The 19,445-nt window shown below is 43.7% G+C and overlaps 1 protein-coding gene across 5 annotated transcripts in view; it reads right to left on the bottom strand.

Annotated features, from left to right (window-relative positions):
- Nucleotides 1-18,819, bottom strand: part of TNRC6B (trinucleotide repeat containing adaptor 6B) — a 261,892-nt gene extending 243,073 nt beyond the window's left edge. For 3 of the 5 annotated variants that reach the window (XM_012175680.4, XM_060413567.1, XM_060413565.1), the window contains exon 1: nt 18,577-18,819. The gene's annotated coding sequence lies outside the window, so the exon portion shown is untranslated. Of the gene's footprint in view, nt 1-18,438; nt 18,523-18,576 lie in introns of those variants that run through there. The other 2 variants (XM_012175682.5, XM_060413566.1) reach the window with 1 other exon arrangement.
- Between the last annotated feature and the right edge of the window lie 626 nt (nt 18,820-19,445).

Raw genomic sequence — 19,445 nt, 5'->3', positions numbered from 1 at the left:
TAGACACAAAAGCAGTGAAAATCCCGTTCAGTAAATGTGTAAGGTGGTGGGCGTGCTAAGTCGCTTCAGCCGAGTCTGGCTCTGTGTGACCCCATGGACGTAGCCACAGGGCTCCTCTGTCCATGGGATTCTCCAGGCAAGAATACTGGAGTGGGTTCCCATGCTCTCCTCCAGGGGATCTTCCAGGCCCAAGGATCAAACCTGCACCTCTTACGTCTCTTGCATTGGCAGGTGGGTTCTTTACCACTAGCTCCACCTGGGAAGACCCAAATAAATAATCTGGGGCTTCTATCCAAAGGAAGCGCTCACACAGTTATACTACTCAAAGAAATTAAAGATTGAAAAATAACTGAAAACACTCCTTAAAGCAGTATTAGTAGCAAACATGGTCATTGCTATATCACAGAAACAAAGAATAATGCTATTCTCACAAGCATTATTTACTAAATTGTGGTTCGTACTATCTAAGAAAAATATGTGGCCATCAGAAAGAGTACATATGAGAACATCACTGATATATGGAATTTTTAATTAATTAAAATTAAAAATTTCAGGGTAAATTTGGATTTTTAGAAGTTCATCTTATATGTAAGAAAAAGAAATATTTCCCATAGTAATCTCCCTTTTATTTAAACAAAACAGAAATGGAAGGAAAAGGAGGGGAAAAAAGAAGACAACAAAAAGATATTCAGGTACAGGGGCATCAAGGATAAAGAGCAAGCCAAGAGGACATCCTGTAAGTAAAAGAGTTTCCAAACTCACTATTAACAGATTTACTATAAAAGAAACATAAAGCTCTAAATTCAGTTAACTAAAAACACAAAGTTAAAGAATATCAAAGTTGAAAACTAAAAACCTAAGATTTTAATCCATTAAGAATATGTTTAAAAAGTCCTTATTTCCTAATGGAGGGGTGAAGTTGGGAATAATGGGGCTTTTAGGTGCTAGAAAACAAAGACTGTGAGACAAGAAATTTTACCTCCACCCCCAAAGAATCATGCCTAGTGATTAAGGTTGCATATAATGTAGTGCGTGTACCAATCTACTAGGGTCTAAGAATATCCTTTGGTTAATTACATAACAGATCCAGATTCAAGGCATCTTTTTGAACTAGGTCATTCACATAATTCCTACAGTGTAAGAAAGATACAGATACGCAACTGGAATCCAACATCTGATACAAGTTACTTTAAATTTAAATCATGATGTATTAATAATGTAATAATGCTGTACCTGTATCAAAACCAAATTTTACATCCTTTTATATCATGCAATGTATTTTGACAGGGTGATCTTGGTTTCCCTACACAGAAATTAGTTTATTCTCATGATTTAAGAAGTTTCCACAGTTAGGAGTGCAGTGTACTGAAGGAATGTACAAAAGTATCCAGGTATCCTTGAGTTTATAATCAAGTTGGAGAGAGAGTATCACACAAAAACAATGTGAGAAAGCTTTAGTAAGCAGTTAAGCGTCAGTTGTAAACACAGACTGATATTAAATATATACCAACCAATCTACAGAAACATTCACCTGAAAGTTACTTTTCAAGATATATACCCTGAAAAGGTTTATATTTATTTCAGTCAGGTTGCCATCACTGAAAATATTTTGCAACTCCTATTTTGCTTCCAAAACAGTTTACCAACTGCACAAGGAACTTTGCCTCATTACCTCAAAATCATTTTGGACCCCAAACAGTATTACCCAGACAAATCATTTAATCAGACCTTAAAAATGACTCTTGGTTGCTCCCTAAAATCATATCCACCCTGAAAGAATGAAGATTTTCCCCTACGGAAATTCCAAAGAATATCTCATACTCTGGAAGCAACTCCGAAATAATTCCTCAAATGTTTCCAGAAAAGGCAGCACTTCCACTTCCAGAGAAGAGGGAGTAGCAGGGACCAGATGCACCCTTGCACCTGAAACAACTACAATTCTGGACAAAATATAGAAAACAATGGTTTTCAAGACATCAGACATCGGGCAAGGAAGCACAGACAGTGATTCCTGAGAGACAGTAACAAACAAGCTAATTAAGCCCTGTAATTGTCCAAGTCTGCTACCTAGGGAAGGTCTCCAGCCCAAAGCACAGGGAAGGGGAACCCAGGTAGAACTCGGAGACCGCCGTTCGTTGAGGAGATGGAGCTGAGATACTAGGAAGTCCAAGGCAGCGACAGTTTGTAGTTCACAGGAGTACTGGAGAGAAGAGAGCTGCACAGACACAGAACTCCAAAGATCTGCAGGGGACTCCTCGAGTATCTGGCTGAGTAACTAGGAAAAACACACACATCACATATAATGGCACAATGCTTTCCCTCTGAGTCTGGGGGAAAACCAAAGATGCCCATTTATATCACTTAAAAAAAAATTGAGGTGTAGTTGAGGTATAATATATGTAACTTTCAGGGATACAACACAGTATAATTTTAAGGTTATCCTCCATTTATAGTTATTATAAAATACTGGCTATATTCCTTTGCTGCACAATATTCTTGTAGCTTACTTATTCTATTCTATATATAGTGGTTTATAACTCTTAATCTCCTACCCCTATTTTGCCCTTCCCCTCTTCCTTCTCGCTACTGGTAACCACTAGTTCTGTGTCTGCCAATCTGTTTCTTTTTGTTATATTCACTACTTTTATAAAATGCACATGTAACTGATATTATACAGTGTTTGTCTTTCTCTAACTTACTTCACTAAGCATCACGTCCTCTAAGCCCATCCATGTTGTTGCAAACAGCAAAATTTCATTATTTTTTTAATCCCTGAGTAGTATTGCATTGTATATACCACATCTTCATTTATTCATCTGTGGATGAACACTAAGGGTGTTTCCATATCCTGGCTATTGTAAAAAATGCTATTAGGGACACTGGGATATATATATCTTTTTAAGTTAGCGTTTTCTTTGTTTGTTTGTTTGCTTCATATATCCCAGGTGTAGAACTGCTAGATCATATTTCTATTTTTAGTTTTTTGAGAAACTTCCATACTGTTTTCTGCAGTGGGTGTACCAATCTACATTCCCACCAACAGTGTATGAGAGTTCCCTTTTCTCAACATCCTCTCCAACATTTGTCACTTGCTTACATTACTGCCATTATAGTACTTGAGAGCTTCCCAGGTGGCACTAGCGGAAAAGAAAAGTGAAAGCAAAAGTTGCTCAGCTGTGTCTGACTCTTTGCAGTCCCATTGACTATACAGTCCATGGAATTCTCCAGGCCCAATTACTGGAGTGGGTAGCCTTTCCCTTCTCCAGGGGATCTTTCCAACCCAGGGATTGAACCCAGGTCTCCAACATTACAGGTGGATTGTTTACCAGCTGAGCCACAAGGGAAGCCCAGCAGTAAAGCACCCACCTGCCAATGCAGGAGACATAAGAGACGTACATTCAAGTCCTGGGTCAGGAAGATCCCCTGGAGGAGGAAATGGCAACCCACTCCAGTATTCTTGCCTGGAGAATCCCATGGACAGAGGAGCCTGGTGGGGTACAGTCTATGGGATTGCAAAGAGTCAGAAACAACCGAAAGCAACTTAGCACATAGTACTTGAGGTCCTAGCCAGTACAAGACAAGAAAGAACTCAGGGACCTTCCCTGGCAGTCCCAACCACCAATGCTGAAGAAGCTGAAGTTGAACGGTTCTATGACAATCTCCAGGACCTTCTAGAACTAACACGAATAAAAAGATGCCCTTTTTTATCATAGGGGATTGGAATGCAAAAGTAGGAAGTCAAGTGACTATTACCTGGAGTAACAGTCAAGTCTGGCCTTGGAGTACAAAATGAAGCAGGGCAAAGGCTAACAGAATTCTGCCAAGAGAATGCGCTGGTTATAGCAAACACTCTCTTCCAACAAACAAGAGATGACTCTACACATGGACATCACCAGATGGTCAATATAAAGTCAGATTGATTTTATTCTTTGCAGCCAAAGGTGGAGAAGCTCTATACAGTGAGCAAAAACAAGACATAGAGCTGAATGTGGCTCAGATCACAAGCTTCTTATCGCAAAATTCAGACTTAAATTGAAGAAAGTAGGGAAAACCCCCAGACCATTCAGGTATGACCTAAATCAAAACCTTTATGATTTTAGAGTGGAAGTGACAAATACATTCAAGGGATTAGACCCTGATGCTGGGAAAGATTGAGAGCAGGAAGAGAAGAGGGTGACAGAGGATGGGATGGTTGGACAGCATCACCAACTCAATGAACTTGAGTTTGAGCAAACTCTGGGAGAGAACAGGGAAGCCTCACATGCTGCAGTTCATGGGGTTGCAAAGAGCTGGACATGACTTAGGAACTGAACAACCATCACCGGTGGTTAAGAATCCACCTTGCAATGCAAGGGACATGGGTTCAATCCCTGGTTAGTGAACTAAGATCCTACATGTCGCAAAGCAACTAAAAAGCCCCCATGCCACAATTAAAGAGCCTGTGTGCTACAACTACCAAAGCCCACACACTCTGGAGCCCTCATACCAAACTACTGAGCCTGTGTGCCACAACTAGAGAATCCACGCACTGCAACAAAAGATCCAGCATGCCACAACTAACAGCCAATGCAGCCAAATAAAAATAAATAACTAAAAAAAAAAGAATTAGAACTCAAAGATTAGAAAGCAAAACTGTCATTCTCGGTAAATGATATAATTGTGTATAGAAGAAAAACAAAATGATTACAAAAAAGTCACTAGAAGTAATGAATGAAATTAGCAAACTTTATCTGATTCATTAGTGTCACAATCATATCAATAAAAACAAACTGTATTTAAATGAAGAGGTCTTTAATAATGACGTACTTCCAGGGAGACAGTTTAGAGAATGTTTTTTAAGAGTGAAGGGAAATGGTTTGGAATCCAGAAACAAGGGAGAATATTTTACATAATGCATAGCCCTTATAAAATACAGGGACAAAAAGGGAGAAAATCATATGAAATACAGAGAAAAGATTGTATGGGAGAGGGCAAAGAGCTCTAGGGAACAAGAGCTGATAGATGGAAGCATTAAAGGATCTGGGTCAGACACACAGGTTTGGACTTCACAGAATAAGAAAGGTTGATTGAGAAGGGAAAAGAAAATAGTACATAGGAAATGTTTTCTGGAGGGAAAGTAGGAACAGGACGAGGCACAGGAAGCTGTTTTAATAATCCACACATAGCCTGAGGATGACTCAGAAGCAAGATGGTGGCATGAAAACAAAAAATGAGCAGCTCGAAGTCCAAAACTATAGAGAAAAGAGCTACAAGACATGGCAATGTTTCAAGATGCAGCATTTCGGGGTTTCAAGATGCAGGTGTTGGGAGGATGGTTACCAATGAGGGGACCCAATCAAGAGAGCAAATCATTTAGGGAGGTGAAGCAGAGACCCATCTCCAGCCTCCAGAGTTATCTTTTTGAATGGCACCCCAAATGAAAGGCAAACGAGAGAAAATGACATTCAATACGCGTGTTTAAGCGCAGTGAATACAAGCTTGGCAGGCCTCTGCCTCAGAAGCAAACACGCTGCCTCGGTGTGGAGCCCTGGCTCTGGCAGCTTCGGGAAGCGTAGGGTGATGTCACGAAGTGCTGAGGCTGCCTCACAAGCTCTGTGTGGGGCACAGGGTCCCCTTTTTAAAGTTTTCAAACCAGCCCTTACTGGCTTGAATTGTGATGCCTTTTGCATTTTCATTCTCTTGTTTTGTTATTTCCACAAAGAGCCCTTTCACCAATTCTCTTGGTGTTTTAAAAGTAATGCTTTCCCCTGTGGGCCCATGTTTTGGCCATACATTAGGAATGTGGGGGCAGAAAGAGATCTCCTCCTGCATGGTTTAAGCAGGAATCTATAATTAGTGTGCTCTTTGGTTTACGGGTATAGAGCCACACTGCAAAATAAAAACATCATAAATGTTAAACACCTCATAAACTTTTATAGAGAAAGTAAGGTTGACAAGAGTAGTTAGTGAAACTGTTTTAAAATCTGTTGTCCACGGTACATCTAAGTAGAGTTGTTTACTTATTAATAGAAGTCTCAAAGAGATACATATTTGGGTAAAATATCTCACGGAAAGGATATTACTGAGCATGATACACCAGTAGCAAGATTTTCACTGAAGGAAAAACACCTAGCTCCTAAGGGGACCTGGGCTTCATCTCTCACTCATTCCTTCACATTGGAACCCTGTGAAATTATCTAGCCCATAAAAACTAGCCACCCTGTATCTGGGGGCAGCTTTTGCCATCTGAGACCGAACACCCTGTGTCTGTGAAGTGCAAATCTTAGGCAAATCTACTTTCACTTCACCATGGCTCACTCTTGAATTCTTTCCTGTGCGAAGTCAAGGACTCTCACCTTGGCAGCTGATCCCAGGAACTCATCCGAGACCTGGAACATAACCAGCCTCTCGTGCCCCATTTTCCTGCAACGCACTGACCCGGGCCTAAGTCAGGGAGCTTGGACCTCTCCTACTTTTGGAGGCTCTTCCTAGGCTTGAAAAATGAAGACATGCCACGGACTTCCCTGGTGGTTCAGTGGCTAAGACTCCACATCCCCAATGCAGGGGGCCCAGGTCCTTGGTCAGGGAACTAGATCCCACATGCCACACAACTCAAAGATCTTTCGTGCCACAACTAAGAAAGAAACTAAGACCTGGCACAGCCCAGTAAATAAGCAAAAAATATATAAATTTAAAAAAATCTGTGGTACATTTTAAATGTATACATGTAATTAACACTTCTAGGGGAAGAAAACAATATTAACTGTACTACTCACAAAATACAGGAATAATAAACATGTTCATCTGTCATTAATACAGAGAGTATGATACAGTAACTGGAACAAGTTTAAAGCGACAATTAATAATTCCTTACAATCTGGTGGATTTATCTCTTAGTACTGCTTACTGCATGCAAACCATTCTGTGAGTGCCACAAAAGCAACAAAGTGGATAAGCGTGTTTCAGGCTCTACGTATCCAAGAGCAGACTCCTGACTTCTCCCGCTTCTCCTGTGGAGGAACTACAAGGAACGTGTCCTAGTTATCACTCCGCTCTCCTGGGTGCTTCCTGAAATTGCACCTCACTTGGGACTCAAACCCACAATCTTCCAACTGAAACTGCGTAACTCATCTCAGGACTTAATGAAGCTCAGGTTCTTTATGTCTCAGCGCAGAAGGAATTCAGCAAGAGGCAAAGTGATAACTAAAATGATTTATCAATATCCTTTGTAAAGAGGTTGCAGGAAAATGGAGCATGAGAAAATGGTCAAGATCCAGGTCGTGGGCAGGTTCCTGGGATGGGCCACCAAGCGACGGCCTGGGCTTAGCACAGAAAAGAATTCAAGAGTGAGCCACAGTAACTAAAAAGCAGGTTTACTGAAGGTGATACACGTTCCAATTACAGAATGTAGTCCGTCTCAGAATGTGAGCAACCATGGTAGAAACACACTTCGCACACAGGGTGTGGGCTGTCTCAAAAGTCAACAGCAGCCACAAAATATGGGGTGCTCAGTGTTTATGGACTGGGTAAGCTAGTGGGTAGGAGGATTATTCCAACTATTTCAGGGGGAAGGGGCAGGGACTTCCAGGAATTGGGCCACCACCCACTTTTTGCCCTTTTATGGTCAGCGTCAGAACTGTCACGGTGCCTGCAGGCGTGTCGTTTATCATATGCTAGTATATTACCATGAGTGTATAATGAGGTTCAGGGTCTACTGGAAGTTGAATCTTGATGCCATCCTGGACCTAATCAGTTCTACTCAGTTTATGCCATATCCTTAACAGCTAAGTCATTCTTTTAAAGGTTCTGCCCTGCTGCTTCTCCTCCTGTCTCATTTCTACACCTTTAAATAGATTTTCTATCTTACCTCAAGACGCTGTGGCCTTCTCAGCCTCACTCTGCTTCCATTTCCTCCTTCCTTTTCACTCCAAACATCTTCCAATAAACTATATTCACTGGTGTCATTTTCCCTACCATCCATTATCTCCGTAGCTCCTTGTAATGTAGGTCAATAAACATACACACAGAAATTTGTAGCAATCGACTTTGTAATAGGTTAATTATCATCTTCTGAATGGGATCAGCACTACTAGAGCTTAGTCACCTCTCTTTCTGAAAACTATCAAGTTCTGAATATGAAAATCTGAGAAACACTGGTTAGCCAACAAAGCCCAGACATCTCCTAATTGTACTTAACAATGACAACAGGATGAAAGACAGTAAGAGCTGGGGTGAACTGGGGAAAAGGAGGCACTACTTAAGAATAACAGGGCTGAAAAAGAGTTATTAAACTAAAGAGGTGTAAACTGAAAGAAAATGGGCTGCATTTCCATCCAATGACTCTCCCTTTCTCCACTTTCAGTTGAGAATCAAATTAAGCTAATGCTGGCTCTGTGAACCACTTAAAGGTTTATGTTGTTCTTTTTGTTGTTCATTCACTGTGTCACATTCTTTGCAACGCCCATGGACTATAGCACGCCAGACTCCTCTGTCCTCCACTAACTCCTGGAGCTTGCTCAAATTCATGTCCACTGAGTTGGTGAGGCTATCTGACCATCTCATCCTCTGCTGCCCTCTTCTCCTCCTGCCTTCAGTCTTTCCCAGCATCAAGGTCTTTTCCAATGAGCTGGCTTTCTGCATCAGTGGCCAAAGTATTGGAGCTTCAGCTTCAGCAGTAGTCCTTCCAATGAATATTCAGGGTTGATTTCCTTTAGGATTGACTGGTTTGATCTCCTTTACAGTCCAAGGGACTCTCCAGAGTCTTCTCCAGCACCACAGTTTGAAAGCATCAATTTTTTGGTGTTTCTTCAGTGCTCAGCCTTTTTTATGGTCCAAGTCTCACGTCTGTACATGACTACTGGAAAAACCATAGCTCTGACTAGACTTACAGGTTAAGTAAAACTAGAATTTCAAGCTGTAGAAATCATCTTTCCCAGTATATGCACCTGGAGGCCCTTCTAGGTAATCCCTTCTGACATCATCCCTTTGACTGGTTCAGTATCTGATCCTGTGAGGTGGATCAGCACTTGTCTCAGCAATCTAGAGGTGACGTCCTTTACTCTCCGCTCTTCAGTTCAGTTCAGTTGCTCAGGCATGTCCAACTCTTTGTGACCCCTTAGACCGCAGAATGCCAGGCTTCCCTGTCCATCACCAACTCCCAGATTTGCTCAAACTCATGTCCATCAAGTCAGTGATGCCATCCAACCAACTCACCCTCTGTCGTCCCCTTCTTTTCCCACCTTCAATCTTTCCCAGCATCAGAATCTTTTTCAGTGAGTCAGTTCTTTGCAGTGGGTGGCCAAAGTATTGGAGATTCAGCATCAGTTCTTCCAATGAATATTCAGGACTGATTTCCTTTAGGATGGACTGGTATGATCTCCTTACAGTCCAAGGGACTCTCAAGAGTCTTCTTCAACACCACAGTTCAAAAGCATCAATTCTTCGGTGCTCAGCTTTCTTTATGGTCCAACTTTCACATCCATACATGACCACTGGAAAAACCATAGCTTTGACTAGATGGATCTTGTAATGTCTCTGTTTTTAATATGCTGTCTAGGTTGGTCATAGTTTTTCTTCCAAGGAGCAAGTGTCTTTTAATTTCATGGCTGCACTCACCATGTACAGTGATTCTGGAGCTCAAGAAAATAAAAGTCTGTCACTGTTTCTATTGTTTCCCCATCTATTTGCCATGAAGTGATGGGACCGGATGCCATGATCTTAGTATTTTGAATGCTGAGTTTTAAGCCAGCTTTTTCACTCTCCTCTTTCACTTTCATCAAGAGGCTCTTCAGTTCCTCTTCACTTTCTGCCATAAGGGTGGTGTCATCTGCATATCTGAGGTTATTGATATTTCTCCCAGCAATCTTGATTCCAACTTATGCTTCTCTGCTCCTGCTGCTGCTGCTAAGTCACTTCAGTCGTGTCTGACTCTGTGCGACCCCACAGACGGCAGACCACCAGGCTCCGCTGTCCCTGGGATTCTCCAGGCAAGAACACTGGAGTGGGTTGCCATCTCCTTCTCCAATGCATGAAAGTGAAAAGTGAAAGTAAAGTTGCTCAAACGTATCGGACTCTTAGCGACCCCATGGACTGCAGCCCACCAGGCTCCTCCGTCCCTGGGATTCTCCAGGCAAGAGTACTCTGCTCCTAGATAAGCTTAAATGAGTCACAACTTTCTAACTCCACCTGAAATCATTTGCCTAGTTATAGGTGCTATACTCAAGCAAGTATATTAATTAGAAGTGACAAGCATCATTTTGGTTTATGATTAGCTTCTTTGAATGGTACTTTATAATGCCTTTATGAATTTAAATGTATGGAATCACAATTATTTCTAAGACTATCTCCACTTCTGAAATGTAGTGTAATCTGAGTCTGACATGTCACTTTCAGGTCTGTAAGACAGCTGTTGGCCCTGTACCCTGACACCAGCTTTATAAAAGCACACCACTGCGCCAGCTTCTCCTTATACTAAATATGCTCCTTCGGGCCTCTGTGTAGGCTGTTTGCCCTGCCTGAAATGCCCTCTTCCTCCATGACCGAGTGTAAATGTTACCTTCCCTGGAAAGGCTTTCCTGACTTCTAGTTGTGTGGACCACTTTCCTTTCCACCCCTGCCCCCTCCCCTGAATGTCTACTATAACATTTACAACACCAAATGGCACTCATCTGTGTCCGCCTTGCCCACGTGGCTGTGCATGTCTTGGGAACAAAAATCTCTTATCCCGTCCCTGTAGTCCTAGCTCCTAACCCAGCATTCAGCACACAGTGCACATGCAAACATTCAGCATCAACTGTAGTCAAGTAAGTACTGACCACATAAAAAAGTGTTTAAAGGAATAACCATTCTGATCATTTCTACTAATAAAGGGTTAAAAAGATACTCATTAAACTCTACAGTGGGGAGTTCCCTGGTAGTCTTGTGGTTAAGATTCCAGGTTTTCACTGCCATGGCCTGGGTTCAGTCCCTAATTGAGGAACTGGGATCCCATACACCGCCAAAAAAAGAAAAGAAAAGAAAACCCCAACTCTACAATGACTGGATAAGATTCTCATACAAATTAAAATTTATTACAATATTCTTTCTATAATAATGAAACGTTTACCTATTACAGGTAGAAATTAAGAAAAAAATAGACCCTAGAGACAACCTAAAATGGAAAGCCCCTCCCTGCCCCCATATATTTATTTAAACCATCAGAATGAGATACTTTTCTGTTTTCTTTCCTAATTTATTTGAAAAATTTTCATTCAGGACCTACTATGTGTAATTTACAGTGGGAGATGCTGTGCTGTGCCATGCTGAGCTGCTCAGTCGTGTCCGACTCTTTGCGACCCCGTGGACTGCAGCCTGCCAAGCTTCTCTGTCTATGGGGATTCTCTAGGCAAGAATACTGCAGTGGGTGCCAGGTACTGGTGATAAAAATGTGAGCAAAACAGACAAGGCATTTTTATTCACATAGCTATTTTCTAGCAGGGAAACAATATACAAATTAAATGATTACTTAATTACAATTAAATTAACTGCTCTGAGTGTTTAAAAGGAGCACTTCTACTGGGGGGTGCGGTGGTGTGTGCTTAAGAAATAACACATAAACAGGGCTCCAAGGATTGAAGAGGCAACAACTAGGCTTGAGGTGCAAAGCTTCCAGACCATGGGAATGGCAAGCGCAAGGAAGAGATCCTGAGCAGGGAGGGGATACGCATTTCAAGAGCCAGAAGGTCAGTGTGACAAGAGTATTGGCAACAAAGGAAAGAAGGAGAGGAAATGAGGCACGGTCTTCCCTGGGCATTTAGTGAACAAGACAGATCAGATGCTTATTCTTGTGAAGTTTATATTCCAGAGGGTGGATGGCAGTGTTTGGGGGACAGTGTTTAAGTAGGGAGGACATGTGATTAGAGCTACACTTGTTTCTTAGTTAAATGTTTTATATTTGAGGCAGAACATATACAGAACAGACACATAGTCTTAAGCGATTATTCCTTCTGCAGTTTCTACAATTCTCTGAGGCAGAGAATTCCTTACTCACAAGGGAAAAAAATTAAGTTCTGCAAACTAATTTATTTGAAGATACTTATTCAACAAACATTTGAGTGCCTACAATATGGCAGGCGCAGTACAGTGTGTGTATTCATTCAGAGATGAATGCAAGTCTTGCTCTTAAGAAGCTCACAATCTGATGCAAGAGAGTGCTAGAAACACTATAGAGCGTAGTCCATGCTAGAAATGAGGAAAGTATACAGCAGCAAAGAGAAATTCCATATTCCTAGAAAAAATTAATCAGATCATCTTTGTGTTAAAGCCGTACTTTTTCATACTATGTTTTTGAATTTTCAATCATTCCTGTGCTTGGAACATAGTTGGTACTCAAGTATATGTCTACAACACAAACCAACCCAGGATTTTTCACTTCTAGTTCAGTTCCTTTCCAGGAACCAGACATGCCCCTAACTGGAAGACTTTGCATTAATTCCAAGGAGCTCTTCTTTTGAAGCTGCTTTCACAGCCAGCTTACAAAACCACAAAGGAAAGTTTAAGTTTCATTAAATTAAAGTCACCCTTCATTATCTGCCCAGCCTGAAAACCCATAACAACTTTTAAACAGTTATTTTTTTAAAGTGAATTTTCATTCAAAAGAAATTCTCCTATGAAGACAATCAAGAAACTGCCATCTAGTCCTTCATAATTCATGATCTCTGTCCTCAAAGCACTTGTATTTTGGTTTCTAATTGAAAAGATTAAACGTAGCACAAAGAATAAAACAAAGTACAAGGTAGCATTTGTTCAGTGATTTAAAATATTTATAGACTATCTACTAGGAGCAAGCTCTGACAAACCTAAATAGCACATTAAAAAGCAAGAGACATTACTGAAAAGATTCATATAGTCAAAACTATGGTTTTTTCCAGTAGTCACATATGGATGTGAGAGCTGAATCATAAAGAAAGCTGAGTGCTGAAGAACTGATGCTTTTGAACTGTGGTGTTGGAGAAGACTCTTGAGAGTCCTTTGGACAGCAAGGAGATCAAACCAGACTATCCTAAAGGAGATCAGTCCTGAATATGCACTGGAAGGACTGATGCTGAAACTCCAATACTTTGGCCACCTGACTCATTGGAAAAGACCCTGATGCTGGGAAAGATTGAAGGCAGGAGGAGAAGGGGACAACAGAGGATGAGATGGTTGAATGGCATCACCAACTCAATGGACATGAGTCTGAGCAAGTCTGGGAGTTGGTGATGGACAGGGAAGCCTGGCATGCTGCTGTCCATGGGTTCGCAAAGAGTTGGACACAACTAAGCAACTGGACTGAACTGATCTACTATGAGCCAGGTAAGGAGTCCTTTTAGGGAGGCAAAGTTGAGTAGGACAAAGCCTGCCTTCAAGGAACTCAGACAATAATACACATCCCAGGACAATCAGAGCTATAATTCAGCAGGTACACACAGATGAGAACACAGCTGCCACAAGTTCTAATTCATCAGCACCTATTCCCATGTCTTACCAGTTTTTGAATATTTTAACACTACCCCTGATTATAATACAAACTGATAAATATTGTAAGTTAACTGCTACATGAAAAAATTAATGTTAAAATGGCTAAGAGATGGTGAGAACTCAATTTTCTGGGTTTCTCAGCAAGGACGGTTAACATATTTGGATAAGGACCTGATTTCAAGAAGGAGAAGAGCATTACCAAAAAGCCAGTGGTGGAAATTAGCCCAGTATAGCCCTCCAACTATGCTAAGGACACGGTTCAGAGCTGTGCTGCCTGGCATGGTAGCCACTTGCCACATGTAGCTATTGAGCACTGGAAATGTGGTGAGTCTCAACTGAGATGTATTAAGTGAAAAGTACACTCCAGATTTCAGTTTCACATGAAAAAAAGCATGTAAAGCACCTCAATATGTTTTTTTAACCGATTATGTGTTTACATAACATCTTGGATATCTCGATGTAAATAGTGTTATGAAAATCAATTTCACCCTTTCTTTCTACCTTTTTAATGTGGCTACTAGAAAATTTAAAATTACATGTGTGGTTCACATCTGCGGCTTGCATTCTATTTCTACTGCACAGTGCTGGTCCAGAGAGCTTTAAATAACAAGCTACAGAGTTTAATCCCTTGAGGCTAAGAAACACTATTGAATGTTTTTAAACCTAAGTCCTTGTGGTAGATTTGGGGAGGGGGCAGGAAACATAAACGAAGCCCTGTTTCAGGAGTGTGGGGGCCATCCGTAGGGTCAAGACACTAGAGGCGGTTGTCAATGTCAAAAGGCCGGCAAATGTCAAAGGGTAAGCGGGTTCAGCTGGAAAGTGTACAAGGTCTTTAGAAGTCCCATGCTGGGTGGAGAGAGGAGGGAAAAACCAAGAGCAGGGTGAGGTGAGGGAAGAGGAACAGCTGCAAGCACTGACGTGAGCCTGGATGACCAAGGTGCACTGCTCAGCGGACTAGCGAGCCCAACTCCGGTTTAGAGTTAGGTTAGATCTCCTCTGGCTCAGTGCGAAGGGCTCCCAGGCAGAGATGCCATTCTGGAGAACAAAATCGGTGTCCTCTTTAGCGATTCCAGATCTCTCTTTCTCTGTGGCAAGACCTCTGCCAGTGGGATCAAGTTCAGAGTAGGTAGGAGGCAGAAAGGAAGGCTACCAAAAGCTACAAGATAGCAATAAATTATAAAAGCAAACACCCAGACTCACAACACAGCCAACAAATATTTACTGGGAGTCTGCTGTATGCCTAGTCCTTGGTTCAGCTCTGGAGGTACAGGAAACAAAACAGACATGGTCCTGAATCAAAAACAGTGGTGAGAACTATGACAAAAGAACAGGAAGCTCTGAGAGATCTGAGGGGGAGGGGAGTGGTGGGATGAGGTCATAAAGGAAAGACTCTCTGAAGAAGTGACAATTTCATGTGAACCCTGAAGTCAGGTGGGTGAAGACCAGGGGGAGTAATGGCCCAGGCCAGGAAAGTCCTGTGCACAAAAACCTTAAGGCTAGAAAAGGCTTGGGTAATTCAGACAACTGAAAGAAAGGCTATGTAATCAGAATGTCAAGAAGGCACGTGGGTCATAAAAAAGGTGTGAGAAGGCTTGAAAGGCAGGCGAAGGCCAGATCTTGCACAGCCTCACGGGATAGAAATAAATCCCGAATGGATCCAAGTGCAATGGGAAGCCGTGAGGGGTTCTGATCAAGGAAGTGGTCCAATCTTGATGGGTTCCAAGTGTTCAGCCACCTGTGCTCTGTCTGCTCAGCCCCCTGAACAGAAGCTGGCTTGGGAGCAAAGGGGCAGGAGCCAGCATTTGTAGCTGAATAGCAACATACCTGGTCTGGGGTAAGAGTGTAATAATATAAGGCCATTCAAGGGACTCCCCTGGTGGGCCCGTGGTTAGGACTCCATGCTGCCTGCATTGGCAGCATGGGTTTGATCCCTGGTCAGGAAACTAAAACCTACATGCTGTGTGGCATGGCCAAAAGATAATAAGGCCCCAAGTTTTCCCTGGGGCTTCCCTGGTGGCTCAGACAGTAAAGAATCCACCTACAATGCAGGAGACCTGTGTTCGATCCCTGGGTTGGGAAGATCCCCCGAAGAAGGGAACGGCTACCCACACTAGTCTTCTGGCCTGGAGAATTCCATGGACTGTATAGTTGACGGGGTCACCAACAGTTGAACAAGACTGAGCGACTTTCACTTTCAAGTTTTCCAGGGTTGCAAGGTTGGGAGAAGGATGGCACCACCAAAAAATATAGAAAAATCTGATGGAAGAGTTGATTTGGGAGACAGTGGCTGGGAGGCACAACCTTAAACATACTGAGTATGAAGCCCTAGGGAAGAATTCCAGCAGGTAAATATGGATGTTGTTTTAGAGAATGGAAGAGAGATCAGACATGGATACTGAGGTTAACACACAGAGAAGTGACAGTTTAAATCCCAAAAGTAAATAACATTTTCAAGTAGTTGAAAAGAGGGGGGGAAAAAAAAAAAAGGCAAAACAAGCCTGAGTCTGATCCTCAGTGTTTCTCTCCGGGACAGAATTCAGGGCTCTCAAAAGGGACAGAGCATGAGGGAGTCTTCGGAGAGTGATGGAACTATTCTGTACCCTGATTGTGGCACTGGTTATATGAATCTGTACATGTGTTAACATTCAGAATGTTACTATATTAATAACAGAAATTTTCAAAATTAAAAAATTTACTTCCCAGGCTCTATGAACTGCTCCATTTAAGTATTCTTCCAGAACATGCCTTTAGCACATGAGCTATTCTCTTTACTGTCCCATTAAACTAAAACCGCTAAAATGAACCCTAAGTCATGACATTCTAAACTGTTTCTTAAGTAAACTGACATTTACTGTGCTCCTATTATATGTATCAAGCACCCTGCTGGATACAAAACTGAATGATGCCTGGTTCCTGGAAGGATTAACTGACAAGAGCAACGTATCAAAGTGTAGACCTGTGCAAAAGGCTCTGAAAGCCTTGACCCCTGAAATAAAGGCACTTTAATTTAATTAAATAGGGAAGAAATTAAAACAAAGCTTAGATGTAACACCAGCAAAAATGCTAATCTCTAAAAAATTAAGAATGAGTTTCATTAATTTTTAAGTTAGATATGAAGAACCTTATCATCAGTCACATTTCCTTTTCCTATCCCTTTCTGCTTCTCAGTGTCCTTTCTGAATTTCTTCCTCTGGATAATTTGGGAGGGGGTGCAAAATGGAACATACATAGTGTTTGAAATCAGACTGAAGACTAAACCGATGCCCTTTAATTCCTAGCTCTATGGCTTTTGGAGGCTGTTTTTCCCATCCATAAAACAGTAATGATACCGACCTCACAGGCTTGAGGTAAGTACTAGGTAAAAAATATAAGCAGGTTGGCATAGGCAAAGCACACCAAAAAAAAAGTTAGCTAACGTTATCATTACCATTTGAACAAATGGCACTGTTCTGATTTAAAAGATTTTTAAGTGCTTCCATTTGAATGAGGACAAAAATATTTCCCAATCCACCTCCCAAAGGGCATGACATTTATGTGCTACCTTAGAAAAGCCGCTTGGGAATTTCTTCTCCTTTAGTCCCATCAGAAACTCTTCTGCTCAAATGTTTGGGACAAACACTTAAAAAGAGTCAAGAACTAAAAAATTATTTTAAAGGCATCACATCATCACTGTATTCTAAGTGGAACAAACCAGTCTGATTCGTGTTCTGGATACTTGCCTTAGTGTATGGACCTACTACATTCACGACTCTTCTACTACCTATCTAGTGAGACAACGCACACGGTAGAGGTGTCAACGTGCTGAAAGTTCTGCTTTTTAAGAGCCATTTACGTAACACTACCAAAAGCTAAACATAGTGCCAAAGCCACCCGAATCATTAGGAAACTATCATCCCATTGAAATTCCCCACAACTAGGAAGAAAACAGCCGCTATTGTTAAACTTGCACAAAATGCTAAAATGTAAGATTTCTATATATCTTATTTCTGTGTGCTTAACTACTGGGGGAGGGGAACAGTAATTAACAACGTTTTATTCACTGACTATGGAGAAACATCTCTGGCTAATTTTGTTCTATATTTTGCCTATACTGTAAGCAAATCGCCAACTTGAATTCACCTTATGCCTGGCTTCAACCTTTAGCACCGAGGCTAAAAAGTAATAGTGCAGCCGGCAGATACGTGAAAAAGCAGGGAGCCTGAAAAGACCTAGACTAACTCCTGGTGTTCAAAGAACCGAGGATGGGCTGGGCCTTAAGGTCACTGACAAGAGGCTACCATTATTGGGTGTCTTCAGCCACTACATAGTCCATTTCAGCCCACTGTGGAAACCCACTAGTTTGAAACCAAGGGCGCAGGACCAGGGAATGGCAGAAAACACTTTTGGCTGGTCGTCCGATGATAGTCTCCTCGCCCTCCGTTCCCTGGGGAAGAGTTAATCGACTCTTAGGAGGCCACACAGGCAGGGCTCCGGGGTGAGGGGTGGAGTTGGGACCCCCGGCCAGGGTTGGGCAGGGGAGCGCATTCACTCTGTCACGCAGGTCCTGCACACAGGTGGGGACAGGGAGGCTCCGAGGCCTGACGCGCAAGGGGCCCCGACGCGCCTCCGTGGGCCTCGGCTCTCCGCCGCGATGGGGACCCCTCCCGGCCTCGAGGTGCCCCGGCGACGGGAAGCGAACTCGACTTGACCGGCCCACCCGGAAGCCCTCCCCCAGCTCACACCTGCCGGCGCGTGACGCCCGCCGCCGCCGCGTGCGCCCGCCCGCCCCGACCCGGCCATTCCGGGCGCCCCTGCCCCGAGCGCGGACCTCGCCAGCGTCCCTCCCCGCCCGGGGGTCAAACCCACCAGACGCCCGCCCCGCGGAGCGCGCGCCCAACGCCGCCGCCCCCGCCGGCCCCGCGCGCGCTCACGCCCCTCCCGGCCCTCTCCCCGCCGCGCGCGCTCACTCGCGAGGACACGCACACGCTGCACCTCAGCTTGACAGGCCGGCCCCGCGCCGCGCGCTCCCGCGGACGTCCTCGCCCACCCGGCCGCCCGGCTCTGACTGGGCGGTGAGCAGGGGGAGGGGAAGGGCGGCGGTGGCCGTCGGTCCTCACTCACCGCCGAGCCGTGCCGGCTCCGAGTGCGCGGCGTTCCGCTGTGAGGCGATGCGCTGCGATGCGCGCGGTCCCCGCTCCTTCGCAGGCTATGGAGGCGACGTAGTAGGGGGACTGAGAGGCTCGGGGGAGGGGGTCAATCCCTCCCGCTTCACCTCCGAGAAACACGGGGACCCCAGAAACTAAAAACAAAATAAACAAACTTTCCCCTCCGCCTCCCTCCCCCAAAACCACAACACAAACACTCGGGGCCCCGCCCAGAGCCCCACTCCATTGGCCGCAGGGAGGATGCTGCCGGCCCTCACTGGCTGGCTTTTGTGCCCGTCAAGCTGCCGTTCCGCCCCTCCAATGCCTCGCCGCAGCCGTCGCCCCTCATTGGTCAAATGCGTTCCGTTTGACGAGCTAGGATTGGCTGAGCTGCCTGCGCCAATCATTCGGGGACACACCCCCTCAGCATCCCAGAGGCCGCTTCCTCGGTCGCGGACGCGGAGAAGCGAAGGGGAAACTAGAGCATGATGGCGGCCGAGCTCAGTTGGCGCAACCATCGTCTTTTTCCTTTTATTAGTTCATTAGTGCCTCGCCCTCGCGCTGTTCCCCCTAAGCTCCTCTCTTCATCCAGTACTGCCTAATAACGGAATCTATACGTCCCGGCTCCTTGATTTATCCCCTCAGAAGTGCTGAGTGTGGGCTGGTTGTGAGTCATTGGACTGTCAGCATGTCACTCGTTAGTCAAATCTTCAAACTATTGGTGGAACGGCAAGAAAGCCCGTCCAACAACAAGGGCTAATGCCATTGGTTTGTCTCCACCAAGTTCTTTCCTGGTACCTTATTGGGCAGATAGGCGCGTCGGTCAGCTTCGCACTGTTAATTGTT

The sequence above is a fragment of the Ovis aries genome, chromosome 3 (assembly GCF_016772045.2).
Source record: "Ovis aries strain OAR_USU_Benz2616 breed Rambouillet chromosome 3, ARS-UI_Ramb_v3.0, whole genome shotgun sequence".
In the NCBI taxonomy this organism is placed as follows: domain Eukaryota; kingdom Metazoa; phylum Chordata; class Mammalia; order Artiodactyla; family Bovidae; genus Ovis; species Ovis aries.
The sequence above is the reverse complement of the archived record's forward strand: the minus strand, read 5'-3'. Positions and strand labels throughout refer to the sequence as shown.